General features: G+C 36.0%; 1 pseudogene; it reads right to left on the bottom strand.

The window, feature by feature from the left end:
- Positions 1-690: 690 nt before the first annotated feature.
- LOC117018012 (lipopolysaccharide-induced tumor necrosis factor-alpha factor homolog) lies at positions 691-2127 on the bottom strand (annotated as a pseudogene).
- Positions 2128-20559: the final 18432 nt, after the last annotated feature.

The following is a 20559-nucleotide window of genomic DNA, read 5'->3' as shown; positions in this document are numbered from 1 at the left end:
CCGAGGGAAGGAAGATCAATAAGATCCAGCTCTCTATTTCTAGCATGCATTCATGACTTCATGGATGTGTGTCTGGTGGGTGTGAATAGCCCCTCCACGTACTTAAACAAAAGTTGAGAAATGAAAGTGAATTTGTATGCTAATAAAAAGCCTGCAGTTACAGGATCTGAGAGCCAACGCCTTAGTTTGTAAGGCAAGATTTTTGTCACCAGAAGTGGAAACAGATGGACACAATAATGGTAGGCACTAAAGGCTGGTTCAACCATATTTGGGCCAGAAGCGTCTCAAAAAGAAGGCAACCGGTGGCTTCTGAGTTGGAGCTACCACCGAAAAGGCCCACTGAGGCAAGAAAAGAAGCTGGCAAGGCAAATCACCAGAAGTTATTCACACGCGGCAACAATCAGTTAGATGGGATGACTTGGGGTCACAGGCAGGCGGGAAACCCTTGACCCAGCACTCAAGGTCACTGTCTTTGCATGTCCTGTGCACGACTGCAGGCAGCAATTGCTGGGGTTTGGCAGTGTTACTTTTGCGATATACTCTCCCCCCCACACACCCAAAGAAGATAGGAAGGAGGAGCCCCTGGAGAGATGAGACCCCCAAGCTGGAACCTCCACCAGGGATGGTGCTGGGTGAGAGTCAGAAAGGACTTTGCTGCCTCACATGGCTCCCTCCAGGTCTGGTTGAGTCCTACAAACACTTGTGGATGCCAAGGAGAGCTTTGCAGTTGGGACAGTAAGGATCCACGTCCCTCAGAGCGTCCACACAGCAAGGGATGAAGCAGCAGCCTGCTCTGCGCCCGAGCAGGCACAGGCTCCCACAGGAGAGCTCGGAGAGGGCACCGGCCTTATAGGACAGCCAATCATTTTGCTGCAGGAAGGACAACACAGCTGGACTGGGAGGTCAAAAAAGGAGACTTGGCTGCTGCACGTAGACCGTCTGCACGGCAATTGCACTGGCGTTGGGGACGTGCATTGGCTGGGTGTAGCACGCAGGAGGGTTCATGCCCTTTCCATCCTGGCCAGTCGCAAGCCCTATGGCTGGCCCAGGCATGGGTGCCACTGTCTCTTCATAGGATGGGGGTGCGGTGGGCACCGTCAAAGGCCCAGCGGCCGCCTGGTTGGATCCTGGGCATTTTACTGCCGCCTTGCCACCAGGCGAGCCGGGAGGTCTCCACAGTTCACTAATATAATTTTAAAAGGATGATTTCTGTCATACATCAATGTCTTTTAAAAAAATAAATGCTACCATCAAACTATTTCTTCATCCTAAAATCTAAGGACTCTTTGTTAGAATATTGGTTTATCTCCCAAACATGAGTTTGATGGATATGAGCTACAATTTTTCTTACTTAGCACTATTTTAAACATGAAAATTTGAATGCAAACAAACACACATCAGTATTTATGTCAATAAATTTTCTGCATTTAATTCTATTTGACCACTTAGATTGCAAGTTTGTAGTAATTTTAAGAAAATTGATTTTTATTATTTAATTATTTTGTTTGCCAGGTTTGATTTATGTAATTAAAGCTATATTAGGCTGGTATTAATATAAATGTCAGTCATATTTAAATGGCATTTAAAACCTGATTTTAAAGGAATCTTTAATCTTATACACAGAACACTTTTGCTAACACCCCTATACCATATTCTATTAATATTAACTAATCAAGGCATTAGAGAAGCATTGTTTAGAAATGTTTTACTGTGTAGGAAAAAGTAGTCATCACAAAAATATTTTTTGTTCCTAAAAATAATTGTCATGTCAAGATAATTACTAAAACCTTACCTTATTGTCACTTAAAAATTTTGTGTTCTACAATTATAAGTTGATGCAGATACATTTTATTTGTCTATACAAACATAGACATTCTCTTTAATTTTATTTTTATTTTGTTTTATTTGTTAAAGTATGAAACCCAGTGTTTTAAGATCATCAAATACATAGGTGTTTTATTCATATTTAATAGTTTTTTTTCTATTTTCAACATACTTATAACTTATTATAGTTAATTAATCACAGAAATATAGCTAAGCAATTTCTAAAATTGGTAATTATCAGTAGATGAAACATGACTAATTTGAGATGACTCACCAAAGAGATGAATAAATTGAGTCTGTCATGATGTTATGTATCTATTAAAAATGTTTTGGAAAAATGGCTGCATACACGTTTTAACCAGTTTTCAATTATAATAATAACCATGAAAACTTTAATACTTAAATCCTCACAGAACCTCATGCACAGTATAAACAAATTCTCTGTGAAAGGTTATCTTAAAAAAAGAATGGAATGTAAGAGCTTTCTGAATTGTAATAATTTAAATAAGCCATTGGAATAACCAATTATTTCCATATCTATTTGGAATGAAGAGTGATAGCATAAAATATTTATAGAATAGTTTTCAGACAGATTTTGAAGGTTGGGGAGAATCTTAAAACTAGAGAAATACATAAAGCAAACGTACAACATAAGATGGAAATTACATTTTCTTGATTATTTTTTTCCCCTGAAAATAGCATATGCTGTGTTTCACTGTAGTGAAATAGTCCAGGGTGATTAGGGTCTATTGTTTATGAATGATTTTGTAGGTAGAGTTTGGGATTGGGATTTACACAACACAATCATTCCATAAGCATTTACCCAGCACCTAGTGTGTGTACTGTAACACATAAACTTCAAAAGAATAGAAAATTCTACCTTTGTATTAAATGTCTTTGGAATGTAGGTAAATGAAACAGTTAGAAGTTCTGTAACAACAAATGAAAGAATAAGTAGATTCATAAATATATTATCAGAATAAAAATGTGACTACAGTTTGAGAATAAACAAAGCTATATTTAAGCATATTTACTTATATATGTTTTAAAGTTTTAATAATCTTTAAAATATCTTGCTATTATCTACAGTACACAGATATTTATATTAAAAAGGGGTAAAGGAGCTATTATTAGTGTAGAAGTCATATTGATACATTAAATCTCAGGATCCTAGAGAATAAATTCTGAGGAGTATTATCCCCAGTGGGTGTGCCTGAAAGCGTTTGTTTTTCCTTGACCCAAGAGAAGCACAGTTCCTTTTAACTATGAAAAAATTGCAGATGCTTCACCAGTAGGTTTCATGACATAAAGGGGAGAGGCAAAGATCCGTAATAAAGAGAGAGCAACTTAAAATTGCCCCAGACCTTTTTACTTCCTTTATTAGGTTTTATTGGTTACCTTTATGTGCATAATACCAAGCTAGATTAGTTCTGCACCAAGTACTGTAGCAACATGTCTGACCTTTGGAAGTTTTGAACTACTTGCCGAACTAAGAAAGAGGTCCAGAGTCTAATTTCTTTTGTATCCACTTGGGTGGTTTAATCACAGGAAGCACTGTTTAACTTCAGGAGTTTGGGGATATGTCCAATAAGAGATATAGAGATTGTGCCAATTAGTTCAACAAGCAGTTCTCTTACCATTGAACTTGGGAAAACTGGCTCTTCGTTCCTAGCGTTCTTCTCTTGGGGATGGATGTGATTCTGATGGCTTTCTCTGACCTATGGCTTGCCTGCACAGGCACTTTCTTTTCCCATTCTCAGGAAAGTGGGGTTAGAGCAGAGGAGCAGGATTGTATCAGGACGGAGTACTAACAGAAAGAGATGTAATACTTACCAGTGGCAGTCCCCAAGCTTACACCTATCATATGGCCCTGATTTGGTGCTGGAACTGCCTCATTCCAGCTCGTATTGACTTGGGCTATTAGTCATATTTTCAGGAATTTTTTGAGCTGGCTGATAAATACAGCCATTATTAAATATAAATTAAAGTTATAATTACATATATTAAAAGCTAAGTCAATAAATACTCAAATTTCACCACATCCTAATTCTTTTCTCCACATTTTACCATTATCTGTGTGCTGGAGGTTATGTTTATTGTATATGCATAGTGGAAATACTGCATATTTGTATGTTCTATATTCAGGGACGCAATATTAATAGCAGGAAATTGTTCATGGTGGAAGTATTTACACATAAATTAGCAAACATTATACATTAGGAGATTCATCATTTTGTTGATTTTTACGGACTTGAAGTGATGGAGAAAATGTTAATAATGATTAAATTGAAATTGTGTTATATCTGTAGCTATATGTGACTATCTCAATTTTTTGAAAAACTAAGCTGATTCGTCAGAGGTAGCTTATGTCATTGATGAATGGGTGAAGTTTTGACATGCATTTGTGTTGTTTCATTTCATTTTAATTGATCACAAAAAATAAAAAAAAAAAGCCAGCATTCATGTCAGAATGCTCTAACCAATTGAGCTAACAGTTCATCAGTTGCAATCATGGATTGGATACAGGTATGAGAATCAATTGGTTATGTAGGATTTATAATAAACAATATTATATATTTATTATTTGTAAATTGTTTTCAACACATCCTTTACATCAGTAAAATTTCATAATGAATGTTTTACCTATGTGCGTGTACTGTTTTCTTTTTTTTTTTTTCCAGAGAGCGTTTGTTAAACATTTACCATTTTAACATGCCACTGGCCTTTATTTTTGTCTATCAGAGGAAAAGCTGATTTTTATTGTTCCCTCTGTCTTAAGCTCCTACTTTGGCTAGGAGGGGTCATTTCTGGCTTCTTCCTACTAAACTCACCAATGTTCTCTGTTAATTTCCATAGCTTTCTAACTTATTTTTCTCCTTCTTACTTTAATTTCCATTCTCTCCACAGCAGCCAGAGTGATCTTCCTAAAACATAAAGCATGCCAGGTAACTTCTCTAACTGAAATCTTTTAAGGGCTTCTTATTGCACCAAGCTAATGTCCAGAAATATCTCCCACGGCCTCCCAAAGTCTGCATGGTCTCTTCCCAGTCAGCCTTCTGTAACATTCTCCCTCTCGCTCACTGTGCTCCAGGCACAGGGGCCACCTGCCCTTTGTGGACTACACAGGCCCTTTCCATTCTCAGTGTCTTTCCTGCTCCTTTGGTCTCTAATGCACTGTTTATAGCTTTCAGAGTGCCTCTTTCCTAGCCTTCAGACACATCTCAAATATCATTTGTTCAAAGAGGCGTTTTCCGATCACCCCAAGTGAAGTTGATCTCCACCAGTTACAATCTATCAACTGATCATACTGTTTTTATTTCTCTCATAAAACTTTTCTCCTCTCATAGTTATATCACCGATATGTAGTGTATCTATTTACTTGCTTATTGCTTGTATCCCACAGAAGGATATAAGTTCCATGAGCACAGAATGTTGTCTCTCTCTTTCATTGCTGTAATCCCATCCCACTGACTGTAGAAGACTCAGTGCTGTTTGTTGTAGAAAAGGAAGGGCACAAAGGGTAGGAAAGTAGGTAGGTCCAGGCAGAAGAAAATAACTGCTACAAGGGTGGCTGGTGAGCTCAGCTGGTTAGAGTGAGGCGCTGATAACACCATGGTTGCCAGTTACATCCCCGCATGGGCCACTGTGAGTGGCACCCTCCTTAAAAATAATAAATAAATAAATACATACATACATACATAAATAAAAATAACTGCTACTACTCTTAGCACTACTCTTTTTCTCACAGGTCGAGTTTAATAAATCAGATCATTTCTTTTTCTGGCTCAGGCTCAACATTGTTTAATATATTTTTTTATTTAGTTGTATATTGAGCCAAAATATTCCTCCATTCTAAATGTTATATTTTGAAAATTAATAATTTACCTTTATTTACTGAGGGGCAAATAATTATCTGTAGAGGAAAAATCTGAGAACAGACCTTGAATTCACTTTATAATGTGAATCCACAAATTTAAATAATCACAAATAGAGCTTTGAGAAATCCCTTTTACAGACATACACAATGTGTGACTATTAAAGTAAATGGTACAGGGTTAATAGAAGTGGAGGTTAGCATTCCCAGAAAGAGCTAAGGTGTGCATTGAGGATGCAGTGGGTGGGCCCAGGACTCCTTGGCAGTGATAATTAAATGAACAATGAACCCCAGAAACTTAGTAACCATCATTCTCTGTTAAAGAGATTGAACCAGATATTTGTTTTCTCTACTCTGCTAATATAACATAGTTATTTTTAAAATATGTAATATTGACAGAACCGGCTGACAAAGTGGAATGTATGTTAGCTCTCTCCCCACTAGTACTTTTCCAACCAGAACTTTTTCTCTAAATGTGGATTTATGTCCAGAGTTGAAGGTAGCCATAAGCACCCTAATCTATTTATTTGCTTTCTAGGGTCTTATGTGTAGGAAGCGAAGCCCTTCAGGAGCTGGTATCTCAGATCACATCCTCTTTCTATATTGAGTGCCTTGCATCTGTGAGGGAGACCATGGCGGGTGTAATCATTCCTAAGACATCTAAGCATAACTTTAAATACAAACAAACAAACAAACAAACAAACAAGCAAACACAAAACCAACCTCTTTGCAGGCCTATATTTACTTCATGCATAGAAAATGAAACACACCTAATATTACTTGGATGAGAAGTAATTTTTCAAGAAAATTTTATCTAAATATTATACTAGACTTTGGTGATCTAATTTATTTAATCAAAATTATAGAGTTGTCATCTCTTCCTGTGCCCCTATATGGATCTCTGTATTACCCTGATTAAATAGTGACTCAGTAAAACCCAAAAGTACATTTCATCTTTATTAGGTATTAAAATATTTGATACAACATAGCGAACTTCTTAGAAAAATATTCAATGTGTAGAAAAGATAGAAAGGACAGAAAGCAGTGGGTCTCTACTTTTTAAGACCTTATCCACCTTTTGTCTAGAATGAAGCTATCTGGTACTATTTGAAGAAATCTACTGGTTGTACACAACGTCTAAACTTCTAAAGCAAAGCCATCCGTGGGAAGAATATTAGAAGCAATGTGATTTCATGATGGGAGTGATTTTAATATATCTGAGTCCTAGAGTCTTGTTCTAATCACAAGACATAATTAATTATTTGGCATAATTTGGCTATCTAGTTGCATAAGAATTTATCATTAGGAAGGTAGCACAATATCACAGTATTTTAATCAGCATGTTTCAACTTGCTATCCAAAGAGTTAATTGATATTTTTCAATCTGTTACATAGTCATAATTAGGTGAAGTTATCAGCGCACCGATTAGGAATAAAAAGTTCCAATTCTGGAACATACTGGCTCTGTTGTTTTAATCTGCCTCAGTTTTTTAATCTGCAAAATAACAGACTTGGATTTGATGACCTTTGAAGTGATTTCTCTTCAGCTTTAAAAATGTAATATTTTATTCATCTCTCGCTACTGTCATGGAATAGCCTTTAACGCATGATATACGTGTGTGTGTGTGTATATATACATATACACACACACACACATATATATATACATATATATACATATATATATACACACACATATATATATATGCTGAAAGATTTGGGTAAGGTATCGTGATGTTAGCAATTAACTTGAAATGATTCAGGAAAAAGTGTGTGTGTGTGTGTGTGTGTGTGTGTGTGTGTGTGTGTGTATCTATCATCTATCTGTGTATCTATCTGTTACCTCTCTAAATCTACCTTCATCCATCCATCCACCTATCCATTTAAAGACAGGGATAGAGATGTGATAGACAGAATAGAGAGACAGAGAACAGAGTTAAAAACCAATGAGGCAAAAATAATAACAGTTGGTAAATATAAATGGAAAGTATGATATTCTTGAAACTTTTTTTAAAAAATATCGAAACTTTCCATGAGAAAAAATATGAGGACGAATAAACAATCCTGTTAGAAACACAAGAAGCAATGGCTAAATGGCATAAAACTGAAAATATTTTGTTTGGGAATTAGTGACAAATATTCCTTAAAGTATGGTTCTGATAAAATTTGGAAGGATGTGCATCTTTCTGCCTATGATAATTTGGGGGCAAAACAACACTTTTCCTCCCATCTTCTAAGTTCTTCTAGCTGGGCTAATAATCAGAGTAATAGGAGAATATGTACAAAGTTCAGTATTGATGAACATGCCAGGGGTGTCATAAAGTAAGTCCCCCAAACGCACTGGGCAATTGAGGTTTATGTACCCCTCTGGGAAAAGGAGAAAGGGGACAGGGATCTGAGATTTCCCAGGAAACAAGCCATTTACAGCTAGCTGAGGAAGAGTGGAACACAAATGGCAGGCAAATTCGTGCTAGGCAACTTTGAAACAATGGAATGCAGTGGTGGGGCGGAGGGGTGGGGGGCGAGAGGGGAATCGAGCTACCAGGCGCCTTCCTGGAGCCCTCCTACCTAATGCTGAGGTGAATATATTCAGGTTCCCTTCCTGGAGCCGGCTTTCTGTCTGAATCTGTGAGGCAGGAAAGGGGGAAAGAGGGTCAAAGTTCTTTCTGACGCTTTTGCTTTTTAGTAATCAGGTTAAAAATCAATACCCCAAAAGGCACAGTTTTGGGGTGACAAAACTTGGGTCCCCTTCAAGATCAAACCCATACGATGAGTCTTACTACCCTCTGGCTATTTATATGTGTGGTAAGGAAGAAAGAGTGCTAAGCCTGGTGACAGCCTGCTGGTGGCATATCCTGCCTTGTCCACTGGCCATATGTTGGCAGAAGGAATAGAGAGGCTCAGAGCATATGTGCTTTTTCTTTTAAATAAACCATGGCCCCAATGGTAAACACAGCCCAATTAATGTTCTATAATCAAATTAGCAATATCGTCCTTGGGGAGGAGTGAAGAAAGAGATAGGAATAAGGGAGTGGAGGCTACCTTCTCATGCATAGAGTCAGCGTGGGCAAATACTCAGTTTATTATATGAGTGCCATAGCAAGTATAGTGTAGTCTGATGGATATGCAGTGTATGTGAATGCAGCTAGAGCATTGCTTAACTTAAACAAACAAACAAACAAACAAACAAACAAACAAACTTCTGGAACTTCATGCTTCCTACCTCAGCCTTTTAGTTTATACTTTCAATGTAAAATCAACCTTAAGTTTGTGTTTTCAACGCAAGCTACTCTAAAAAGTTTGATTCCCATATCAGGTGATCCTTTGTCTTTTATAATCACCTCTAGCTTCTTAATATGTCTAATTAGAATTTCTTTCTAAACTACATTTCGCAGACATTCTGAAGATTTCTGTTTTTCTGCCTTTAAACGAAGTTTTGGAGAAAGACTGTTTTTCCCTCTGGCTTAATTCGGTTTGGAAAAAAGTCATTAGAGACTACTTGAACAGCATGTATTTTATGAAGTCTCTTTGAAAATATGTTGTAACTGAGATGGATAGACCTGTTATAGATTACAAATGTTTGATGGCAAAAGTTCTGTATTTCTAAAATTAAATAATTTACAGATCAAATATATAACTAAAGGAAATTTCTGCACCAGTTTCTGTTATCTTTTTTTTAAAGAGAACAATTTTATTTATTTACTGATTTATTTTTATTAAATTTATTGAGGTGACATGGGTTAGTGAAATGATATAGGTTTCAAGTGTACAACTCTATAATTCTTAACAATATATCGCATCATGTGTTCACCACCTGGAGTCAGTTCTCCTTTCATCACCACGTATGAGTATTTGACTCCCTTTACCCCTTTTACCACCCCTCCCCCTTTGTGTTATGAGTTTTCTTTTATTTTTTTAATCTTAGTTTGTTGCTTTCAGTTTTATATCCCACATATGAGTGATGTCATGTGGTTTTCGACTTTTTCTGGCTGGCTTATTTCACTTAGTATGTAATATCAAGATTCTCATACATCTATGTTGTCGACAAATGGCAGTATTTCATATTTTCTTGTGGCCGAGGAGTGTTCTACTGTATATATGTACCACATCATCCTTATCCAATCATCTATCAAAAGACATTTCAATTGTTTCCATGTCTTGGCCACCGTAAATAATGCTGCAGTGAACATCGGGGTATATATACCACCCTGAACACGGTCAATCTCATCTGTTACCTTATTATAATGAAATCACTAGTATTTTGACTTCTCAATTCTTTGAAAAGTATTTAATTTGGCCCTAGAGAAAGATATGCATCCTAAGATACAGGAAAGTATGGTATGCTATGGGTATGGTAAGCTGAGAGGTACTTAACACGTTGGTCTTTCTGCAGTGAAGTTTTTTATTTAAATAGGTACCCTTAAGTTATAATATCAAAAACTGAAATAGAGGAAGTAATTATACTAGGTCATATATTGGTTCAAAAATATGAATTTTTTGTACTTAATGTGTTAAGGAGATTATTGTCAGTCAAAGTCTAAAAAGGCACTGGAGTAAAAATGATGATGTTGTTTTGAAGAGCTGGAGCACAATTCTGACAGTGGGGGATTCTACATTCGGGAAAAAGAATAAGAATAAGCGGGATATCAACATACAAAGTTTATGTTAAAACCAATCTACATCGAGAGGGACAATTGCACAATCAAAAGACTGAGTTGTTACAGTTATGAGTGTAGGTTGGGAATGACCAACATGGATGCAAATTTTCATGAGTAGGGAGAGATTCTTAAAGTTTCTTATAGCCTCTTCAGAGGTGGCAGGGATGGAGAAGGACTGGAGCTGGCTTCCTTACTTAGTCTTAGATTCATGACCAATCTAGTATAGTCTCTAAAATACCTGAAGAATGGGAGGTCATGATGACCAAGGTACATAATGGTCCAGGTGGACAGTATCTTATAATACTTCATCTTGTTTGACTGGACACTCAACCAGTAACACTTGGAAGCAAGTTTTATTCATACATTTTTACATAAAAGACATTCAGATTCAAAAAAGAGACTTACCAAATTTATTTAATAGGGCAGTGTCGGGCGTAAATTTCAGAACTACAGCTTCTAAGTCTAAGTTTGGTGCTCTTTCTGCTACCCTCAGGAGGGAGAATTCCTTCCCACACCCGATATTTCATAGCACACGTTTCAGTTTTCAATTAGCCAAATACTAAGTTATCTACAATACTTCATTCCTTCAGAATGCTCTTTAGTAATGATATTTTTTCTTGGTAACTATTCAACTTTCATTTGAAGGGCATCTTATTAAGATACTATCTTTGAATATACTGGATCTATAACAGTGTTATGGAAGTGTTCCTCAAGGCCAGCCATCTGAGGTACTGCCTACCATATGTGAAGAAAAAAACAAAAACAAAATCTTAAGAGTGGGTGGCGAAGTAATTCAGTTGCATTTAGGAGGCAGTTCTGTAACCTCTGAAAGACCTTTCCCTCTTATTCCTATTCCCAGTATATTAATTCTGGTCTAGTTTTCAGTTTAAACCGTCATATGGGGACCTCTTCTACATCAGTCTCAATCTTCTTAGACTAGTCGCTACTGTGGAGCCTAGTTCCTTGAGGCTCTTCCTCTACCTCACACAGGGACAATTTGATAGAGTCTTCCTTGGGCAAAGGCTTCCTCTAGCTCCCTGATCCAAAGCTTTTTTGAGGACACAGCTTGGCACTCTTCCTTACGGACACTCATGGATAGACAACTGGGGTTGGGATGTCAGTGTTTATGAGTCTACCCTTGACAAATAGGGAGAGAGTTAATGAGTAAATACTCTCCCTACTGTTCTCTGAAATAGTGCACTAGACATGTGCATTGAATAGTGAATTCTGACATATATTTTTATAAACTTTCTCAGCATGTCCCACATGATCAAATATTGTCATTCCCCAGTGTAGTTAGTAATGAAACAATGGATCTCTTAATTTGCTTTTCTTATTTTGCTGTTAAACCCTACTTCCTCTCAACTTCATGGGATCACGTTAGTTGCCTTGCCAGTCTTTGTCTATGGTTCTACCTTAGAGGGAACTCAGGCAAACGCAGCAAACACACAGAGAAGTAGCTTAGTTGTCTCCAAATCTAGTGCACTATTTCAGTGGTACTGAATAGAAACCCAAACAACCAGGAGATTGTTGCTGGTAATGAACCTTTAATGAGCCCTGGCATTCATTAGACATGGATTCCCAAGAACTGGCTGAAGTGTCTGCCCAGTAGGATCACAAGGTGGCCTGTTTCCTGGCCCAGCATTAATATCCAGAGGGGAATAGAATGAGGATCAGGGTTTTGCACCCCTTCCAGTCCCCCAGGCACCTGCTCCCTCCCTTGCCCCAAGCCTCCTAAGATTGAATTGTCTGACAGGAGTTTAATGGAAAATGCTGCTCTTGGAACTACATCTCAGAGCCAAAAGCAGAGCTAATAATGAGCCCCAGGTGATCTGTCCATTTACTGTGCTGCTTCACAAGTTAGCTGTGGCCAAATCATTTTATCTTGTACTCTCGTACATTTTTTAAAACATGGATTTACTTTATAATTAAATTATAAATACGTTTTTTCCTACATATGCTTCCTATGGCATACTTAAATGTGAAATTATTTATTTTTCCTATAAAGAATCCTAATGTAGTTCCAAACTTCCACTCTAATGACCAAAATAATGTTCAATTTCATTATAAACAGCAACTATAGTATGTGCAATAGGGATTATATTCAATTCATTTTGCAGACTCACTTTAATTTTTACCTTTAAAGAGTGTAATTACCTTCATCAGAGATGTGATTGTTTCCTGTGTTCAGATTGCTAGTAAAATAACAAGTAGCACATATTTTACATGGTATTTTTTAAAATATCATTTCTTCTTTTTTCTCTTCTTCAGATTTGTACTGGTATTGAGTATAAAATTTGGATCATTAAGAAAAAATATTGTATACATTGTATGCATTACTAAAATATTGTCATTTTAATGGGTTAAAAATATTTTAATATTAAAATCTTTTTTTTTTTTTTCCTTTCAGATGGACCTCTGTGACGTAGTTAAGGCTTATTGCAAAGTAAAATTGCTGGTGACTCTATTTTTCCCTTTTTCTGAGCATGAAAGTGTCCTGAAGGGAGACTCTTTGATATATATGCCATATCTAGTTGAAAGCTGTGTTTTATAAGCTGGCCTTCAAAGCAGAGAAGATAAATTTGCTAATTAATTTATTGGTAGTTTAATTGCATTTTCAATGTCATAAGCCTTAAAAATATGAGTATTTCTCTGAAAAATCTATGCAGACTTAAGTTGCATATGGCTTTGCTTAGTGTCAGTAAGGAAAAACAGCAAATTGAAATCTTTTAATATCTAAAATTATATTTTACATATCAAAGATTTTGGGGGTCATACTATGTTTTTGTAGCCTGTCCTTAAGCTAAATCAACGCTTTATTATCTTATCACTTGTTGATTCAGAGTCTTACTTAACCTAAAAATATTTTTGACTTTCAAAACAAATAAAATAGTCTTTGAATTTTATTTATGAATTTACTTATAGCGCTTCTTCAATGTCCATGTTAACTATCCTTTGATTATTTTCTCTTAAGATCCATATACATAAAATATAGTTGAAGCTTTAGGGCTGCATGATATTAAACTATACAATATTTAAATTCTTATAGAAATGCCTCTGTGTTATGTTCAGTTCATTTGGTCAATTTTACTGAACACAACACAACTAGCCCTAGATTCCATACTTATGTCACTAATATAATTTCAATGGCATTAAAGCGTAGAGCTGTGAAACTAACATTCGGTTGCTAGAGAGGTCTCTTCACACAGAGAAAAGCTCTAATCCCAAACTACCACAGGTACCATCAGCCTTGAAAGTGTCGAAAACACACTATTGCTTATACAGCATATTGCTGAGAGGACAAAGATGGCGCTACGTAATCTATTTAATTTACTGAGAAATCGAGGAAGAAATACTGAAATCAAGGCAGTATAGTTACTGGCTATTTTATTTGTTCCTTTATATTTCCCAGCCCCTGAAATTAGGCAAGATGCTGTCAGTAGTATGGTCATTGGACTATGAACAAAAGTGAAGAGAGTCATACACAATTCTGTATAGTGCAACTCAGATGGTGAGCCCCCTGCTGGCCCGAGTGGACTTCTGGAGGACTGCAGAGTTGCTTGGAGATACACTGAACTCTGTGAGAGAGGGAAATAAACTCTTGTTGTTATAAGAGACTAAGATTGGGGGTTGTTACTGCAGAATAATTGAGCCCATATGGATAAATACTGATATTGGAACCAAAATTGGAGAGCTTCCACAACAAAAACCTAAAATGGGGGCAGCATGAAACTGATATCAAAACCTAAAAAAGATGATCTTTACAATAGTAAAATATTTAGCAAATGCACAGCCGCAAGGTTTTAGGATGCAGATCATACACCTAAAAACAAAACAAAATAAAAATACTACCACCAAAAACAACAACCATAATATGTGGCTTTCAGGAAAGAGGTTGAAAATTTTAGGATTTTCAGTAGTTGTAAATAATTGTATTTGGCAAGATATTATAAGGAGGTGATGAATTCAGATAATGGCTAATTTTTAAGCAAATATGGAGGAGACTAGACAAAATCTGGGTCTCTCAGGATTATGAAAGTCCACTGTTTCTGGACTCCTATCAATAAAAAATAATATTAAAAAAATGTTGAGAAATAAAAATTTAAAAAAATATTTTAAATTGATTTAATTGCCTCAGCGTGAATAAAATCAGACTAAGGGTATGGAGTCAGTAAATACTTTCAACTGAATAAAAAGACTTAGGAGAAAAAATGTGATTGGGATGCAGAAAAGCACACAGCCTCAAAATATTCCCCATTAAATTTCACTGTGATGTATTGGGGGCAAGAAAGCACAAATTGCAGTGAATCTGAAACTACCCTTGGAAAGACTAACATTGAACATGTGAACTGATTGGAATCAAATAGAAGCTTAGTTTTTTGGGGGAAGTATTACATCTTAGAGCAAAAAGCTCGAGACTAAGACTCAAAATCAATTTTAGGTTCCCAACATTTTAGATTAAGGAACTGAGGTAAGATACCTCCCTCCTTAGCCAAAAGGGTACCTACTCCCCAAACGTTCACCTGAGACGTGGACAAGGAGGATAAAGACAGACACAAGGTCTCCAGAGTATGTGGGTGACACTCACTTCTTCCATAGAGCATGGCCAAAGATGAATTTTGGAACATTTTCTACTCTTGTGGGATGGGATTCCTTATAGTGACTTCCCAGTGGGGTTGCAGAATGGATATATGGCAGACGTCCTCATATGTATGGAAATGTAAGGAACAAATGGAATAGTTAGTGAGCATTACTATCTCTCACATTATTATGTTCTCAATTTCTCAATAACTCAAATAGACTACATTACTGTCTCACCTACTCTTCTTTCTTGGGTAGCGATTTTAACTGTTATTCAGTGGAAGCTTTATTATTACATTGGAATGTGGAAAGGAGTTGAATTGTATTTGTAATTCGGAAGTCTCCAAACCAAGCAAAGCCATACTGTGACCGGATATAGACGGTACTACATATCACTCAGAGATGAGCTTTTGAACTAGATGCATTGATGGGGTGGATCTTTAGGATATCTCTCTTGAGGAGTCATTCCCCATGAAAGGGATATTTGGAGGACAAACTAAGACAGAGATATAAATGGCCACCGAATAAACTGTTTCTTTCTCTCATTACCCATTGCAGTTAAGCAGAGCCATAGGAATTACGTTACCAATGAGCTGACAGCAGAAGTGATCTGTATCATTGAGAAACTCATCTCGTAGGCAGGTGTGATCCTTTATTTTCTCTTCCTCTGACTAACAAGCTTTATGTCCAGATTCTCCATCAGCCAGCATCACTAAGTGGCCACATGGAAGGTGGTTGCTGTCAGATCCACATAGGACAGTCGGGGACAAGGAATAAAAGGGAACAATTTTTACTGGAGCATTACCAGGCTTTTCTTGACTGAAACGTGAATGATTGATTAGTTACCCCAAACAAATATAAGAATGGCAAGAAGAAATATTTTTTATTGCATTGTATAATAATCTGTCCCCACCCCCTAAGATTTTTACATTTTAAAGGCATGGAGTGCCTTTTGGAGACGCATTTATTGCTACACTTATTTACTCTAAATAACCTAATTCACATAAGCATTTTAATTATTCACACTCATACTAACATTACAATGTGAAAAAGAATTCTTTTTCAGTGAACCAAAATATTGCTCAGTAATAAAAGCTGCAAGTATGTGTATAGTATTTAGTATTTCATGGGTATTTTCAAGCAAGTTTACATGTAACTATTTAGTTTTTAAAACTGTATAAGTATATGTAAATATCTTTATTGTACAGGTGAGAAATTGAATGTATAGAGGATCTATATAACTTTCTCAAGCTCACACAGCTAGAGAGTGGTGAACTTGGAACATGAAACCAGCCAGTTGTAGTCCAGAATCCCTGTTTTAACCTCTCTGCACTGTTGCCTCAAGTTAATATTCAGGCTCAGCTAATTGGACTGGGTTCATAAAGCTCTTAAACTATTGATATACAGGTTAGTGTCTCTTTGAAAAGCAGTTATTCACAGATACATTTTAACAAACAAGGCAAATGATGATTTTTTTTTTATATATTACAAAACATATTTTTAAAGAGACAGATTCTCTTGGGTCATTTAAAATGTGATTCCATTTATAGAAAATCCATGCCTGAGTTCAGAAAGCCACGTCTACCTGCACACCTGTGTGGAAAATAGAGATATCATTTGTTATAGGGGATCAGTGGTCTGTGATCAATAGGGGCAAAAATCAATAGTAGCATCACTGGACAGCTCATCTTACTTTTTATTATGCCAGGAATAGAAGTGTAGTTTGGTATATTTATATGCAAGGATAATAATTTATTTGTAATTATTGTATCACTTTTCATTTTTACCTATAAATTATTCAACTGCTTTTTGTGCTCAACCGTGTGTTTAAAAATTGCATTTCGAGGATATTAATTCATCATGTTAATTCATATAGTTATTTATATTTATTTTATGCTCTAAGTTCTTTTCATATGTTTTTGGCACATGTACCCAAGAAAAATTAGAGAAAACGTAGCTTGAAAAATGCATTCTAAGAATGATTTAAGGTATAAAATTCTTAGAGATAATAATTCCCTGAGTAAACTTTGTGTTTCAAACACAAATATGAATAAAGTGTTGATCATTAATAGTAATCTTAAAAAGTACTGTCAAACAAAGATTGTGCCAAAGTTAAACAGGCAAGGAAGACTTTATTCAAGGTTATTGCAATAGAGTAGAGAGCCCAGAGCTCAATTTAACTTTGACTGGAGTTTTTAGGAGCTGGTGATGGTGGTGGTCGTGGTGGTGGTCGTGGTGGTGGTAGTGGTGCTGGTGGTGCTGGTGGTCTGATGGTTGCAGGCATCAGAGACCATCTGTGTTTGCTAATTGGCTTCTGAGTTAGAGAATTATCTGTACTTCTAAAACAGGATCTGCCCAGATCACTGACAATGATTGTTACCTTTTAACAGATTCTTGTAGGGGAAGGAAAAATATTGTAGAAAATGTGTGGGTAGAGAGAAAGAAAAGTAAGATTATTTAAGACAGATGTGGTTCTATGTTTTTTCCCAAGAAAAAATTCAAAGTCTAAACCATTATATATTCTTCTATATTTCTGCTGTGTACCAAAAAAGAAATAATGTTTGCTTTGGACTCTAGCACACTATAGTATAAGAAAGATCTTTAGGGAAGATGGGGAATATAGATGTTGGATATAGAATGTTGGCACTTGTGTGGTAGAGTTTTTATGATATTGATGTTTAAATGTTCCTATTTCTACTCACTAAACAGAATTGACTAATATGTGTAAAGCCTCCAAAGTACTTGAACTATTATATGCCTTACAATGTAAATTTTATATAAAAATTCTACCTTCACTCTAGGAAGCCATCCTATTTTGTTAAAATATTCCCAACTGATTGTTTGGGAAATGATTTTTATAGATTGGCATTACCTCAGAGTACCTGCAATGTTAAAACGTACTCCCCAGTGTCAAAAAAATATTATAGCTTCTTTAGTTGACTTGCTAGTCTTTTCTACAATGTATAGAGAAAGATGGATGCTTTCGCCCTTAGAGCAGGACAGGACAAAGATGTCCACTATTGCCACTTCTATTCTTGTGGTACTAGAGGTTCTAACTGGACCCATTAGCAAAATAATAATAATAATAATAATAATAATAATAATAATAATAATAATAATAATAATTAAGAAGAAGTTGTAAAAGAAGAAGAGGAAGAAGAAGAAGAAGAAGAAGAAGAAGAAGAAGAAGAAGAAGAAGCAGAAGAAGAAGAAGAAGAAGAAAAAGAAGAAGGAGAAAAAATAACAAGCATTCAGATTGAAAAGTAAACGTATCTCTATTTACAATGACATGATCTTGAATATAGAAAATCCTAAGGAATCCACACCCCCAAAATATTATTAGAAATAATAAATGAGTTAAGTAAATTTGACAGATACAAGATCAATATAAAAAATCAATTTTCTATTGTATTTCTATACAGTCACAATAAACAATCAGAATGTGAAATTAAGAAAACAGTTCTCTTTATAAAAATATAACAAAATGAAATACCTGGGGGAAATGTAACAAAAGTAGTGGAAAACTTGCATTGAAAACTAGAAAGTGTTGTTGAAAGAAATTAAAAAGTTCTAAATAAATAGAAAGACTTCCCATGTTTGTAGATCAGAAGCCTTAATATTGTCAAGATGGTAATTCTCTGTGATTTTATCTACTGATTGAACATATTCCCTATCAAAATTGTAGCTAACTTCTTTGCAGAAATTGACAAGTTGATCATCAAAGTTGTATGGAAATGCAAGTGATCCAGAATAGCCAAAACAAACTTGAAAAAGAACAAAATTGGTGGAAGGACACATCCTGCTTTCAAAACTCAGTACAGGCATAATCTCAGTTTATTGTGCATCACTTTACTGTGCTTTGCATATGTTACATTTTTTACAAATTAAAGGTTTGTGGCAACCATCTGTCGAGCAAGCTTGTTGGCACCATTTCTCTAAAAGCATTTGCTCACTTCATTGTCTCTATGTCACATTTTGGTGATTCATGCAATATTCCAAACTTTCATTTTTATCATATTTGTTATCGTGATCTGTGATCAGTGATATTTGACGTTATTATTTTAATTGTTTAACCACACCCATATAAGATGGCAACCCACGAACCACACCCATATAAGATGGCAAACTAAATAAATATGTCTATTCTGAACACTCCACTGACTGGCCGTTCCCATATCTCTCTCCCACTCCTGGAGCCTTTCTATTCCCTGAGACACAATGATATTAAAATTAAGACAATTAATGCTACAATGTCCACTAAGTGTTCAAGTGAAAGGAAGTGTTGCACATCTCTCACTTTAAATCAAAAGCTAGAAATAATGAAGCGTAGTAAGGAAGATGTGTTGAAAGCCGAGGTAGGCCAAAAGCTAGGCCTCTTGCACCAAACATTTAGCCAGGTTGTGAATGCAAAGTAAAAGTACTTGAAGGAAATGAAAAGCGCTATTCCACTGGACACACAAATGATAAAAAGAAACAGCCTTATTGCTGATATGCAGAAAGTTTTAGTATTCTGGATAGAAGCCACAACATTCCTTTAAGCCAAAGCCTAATCCAGAGCAAGGCCCTAACTCTCTTCAATTTTGTGAAGGCTGAGAGGTGAGGAGGCTGCAGAAGAAAAGTTTGAGGCTAGCGGAGGTTGGTTCATGGCATTTACGGAAAGAAGCCGTCTGCATAACGTAAAAGTGCAAGGTGAAGCAGCAAGTGGTGATGGAGAAGCTGCAGCAAGTTATCCAGAAGCTCTAGCTAAGAAAATTAATGAAGGTGGCCACACTAAACAATAGATTATCAAGGTGAATTCTAAACAGCTTTTAGAAGAAGATGCCATCTAAAACTTTCTTAGCTAGAGGGAAGTCAATGCCTTGTTTCAATGCTTCAAAGGACAGGCTGACCGTCTTTTTTAGGGGCTATTGCAGCTGTTCACTTTAAGTTGAAGCCAAAATGGTTTATGGAATTCTTTAGGGTTCAACACTTCAGTGGAGGAAGTAATTGCAGAAATGGTGGAAATAGCAAGAAAAATAGAAATAGAAGTGGAGCCTAAAGATGTGACTGAATTGCTGCAATCTCATGATAAAACTCTAACTGATAAGGAGTTGCAGCTCATGAGTGAGCAAAGAAAGTGCTTCCTTGAAAGGAGTCTACTGCTGGTGAAGATGCTGTGAAGATTCTTGAAATGACAACAAAGATTTAGAATATTATGTGAACTTAGTTGATCATGCAGTGCTAGTGTTTGAGAAGATTGACTCCAATTTTGAAAGAAATTGTGTGGGTAAAATGTCGTTAGACAGTATTACATGCTACAGAGAAATCATTCATGAAAGGAGGAGTCAATCAATGTGGCAAACTTCACTGTTGTCTTATTTTCATAAATTGCCACAGCCACACCCCACCTGTCAACAACCTCCACCCGGATCAGTCAGCAGCTAACAACATTGAGGCAAGATGCTCTACAACAAACAGATTATGAACTGCTGAAGGCTCAGATGATGGTTAATATTTTTTAAACAATAAAATATTTTAAAGAATGTACATTGATTTTTAGATATAATGCTATTGCATACTTAATAGACTACAGTGTAATATAACCATATATATTACATGCACTGGGAAACCAAAAAATTGTGA

Source organism: Rhinolophus ferrumequinum, chromosome 26, assembly GCF_004115265.2.
Source record: "Rhinolophus ferrumequinum isolate MPI-CBG mRhiFer1 chromosome 26, mRhiFer1_v1.p, whole genome shotgun sequence".
NCBI lineage: Eukaryota > Metazoa > Chordata > Mammalia > Chiroptera > Rhinolophidae > Rhinolophus > Rhinolophus ferrumequinum.
The sequence above is the reverse complement of the archived record's forward strand: the minus strand, read 5'-3'. Positions and strand labels throughout refer to the sequence as shown.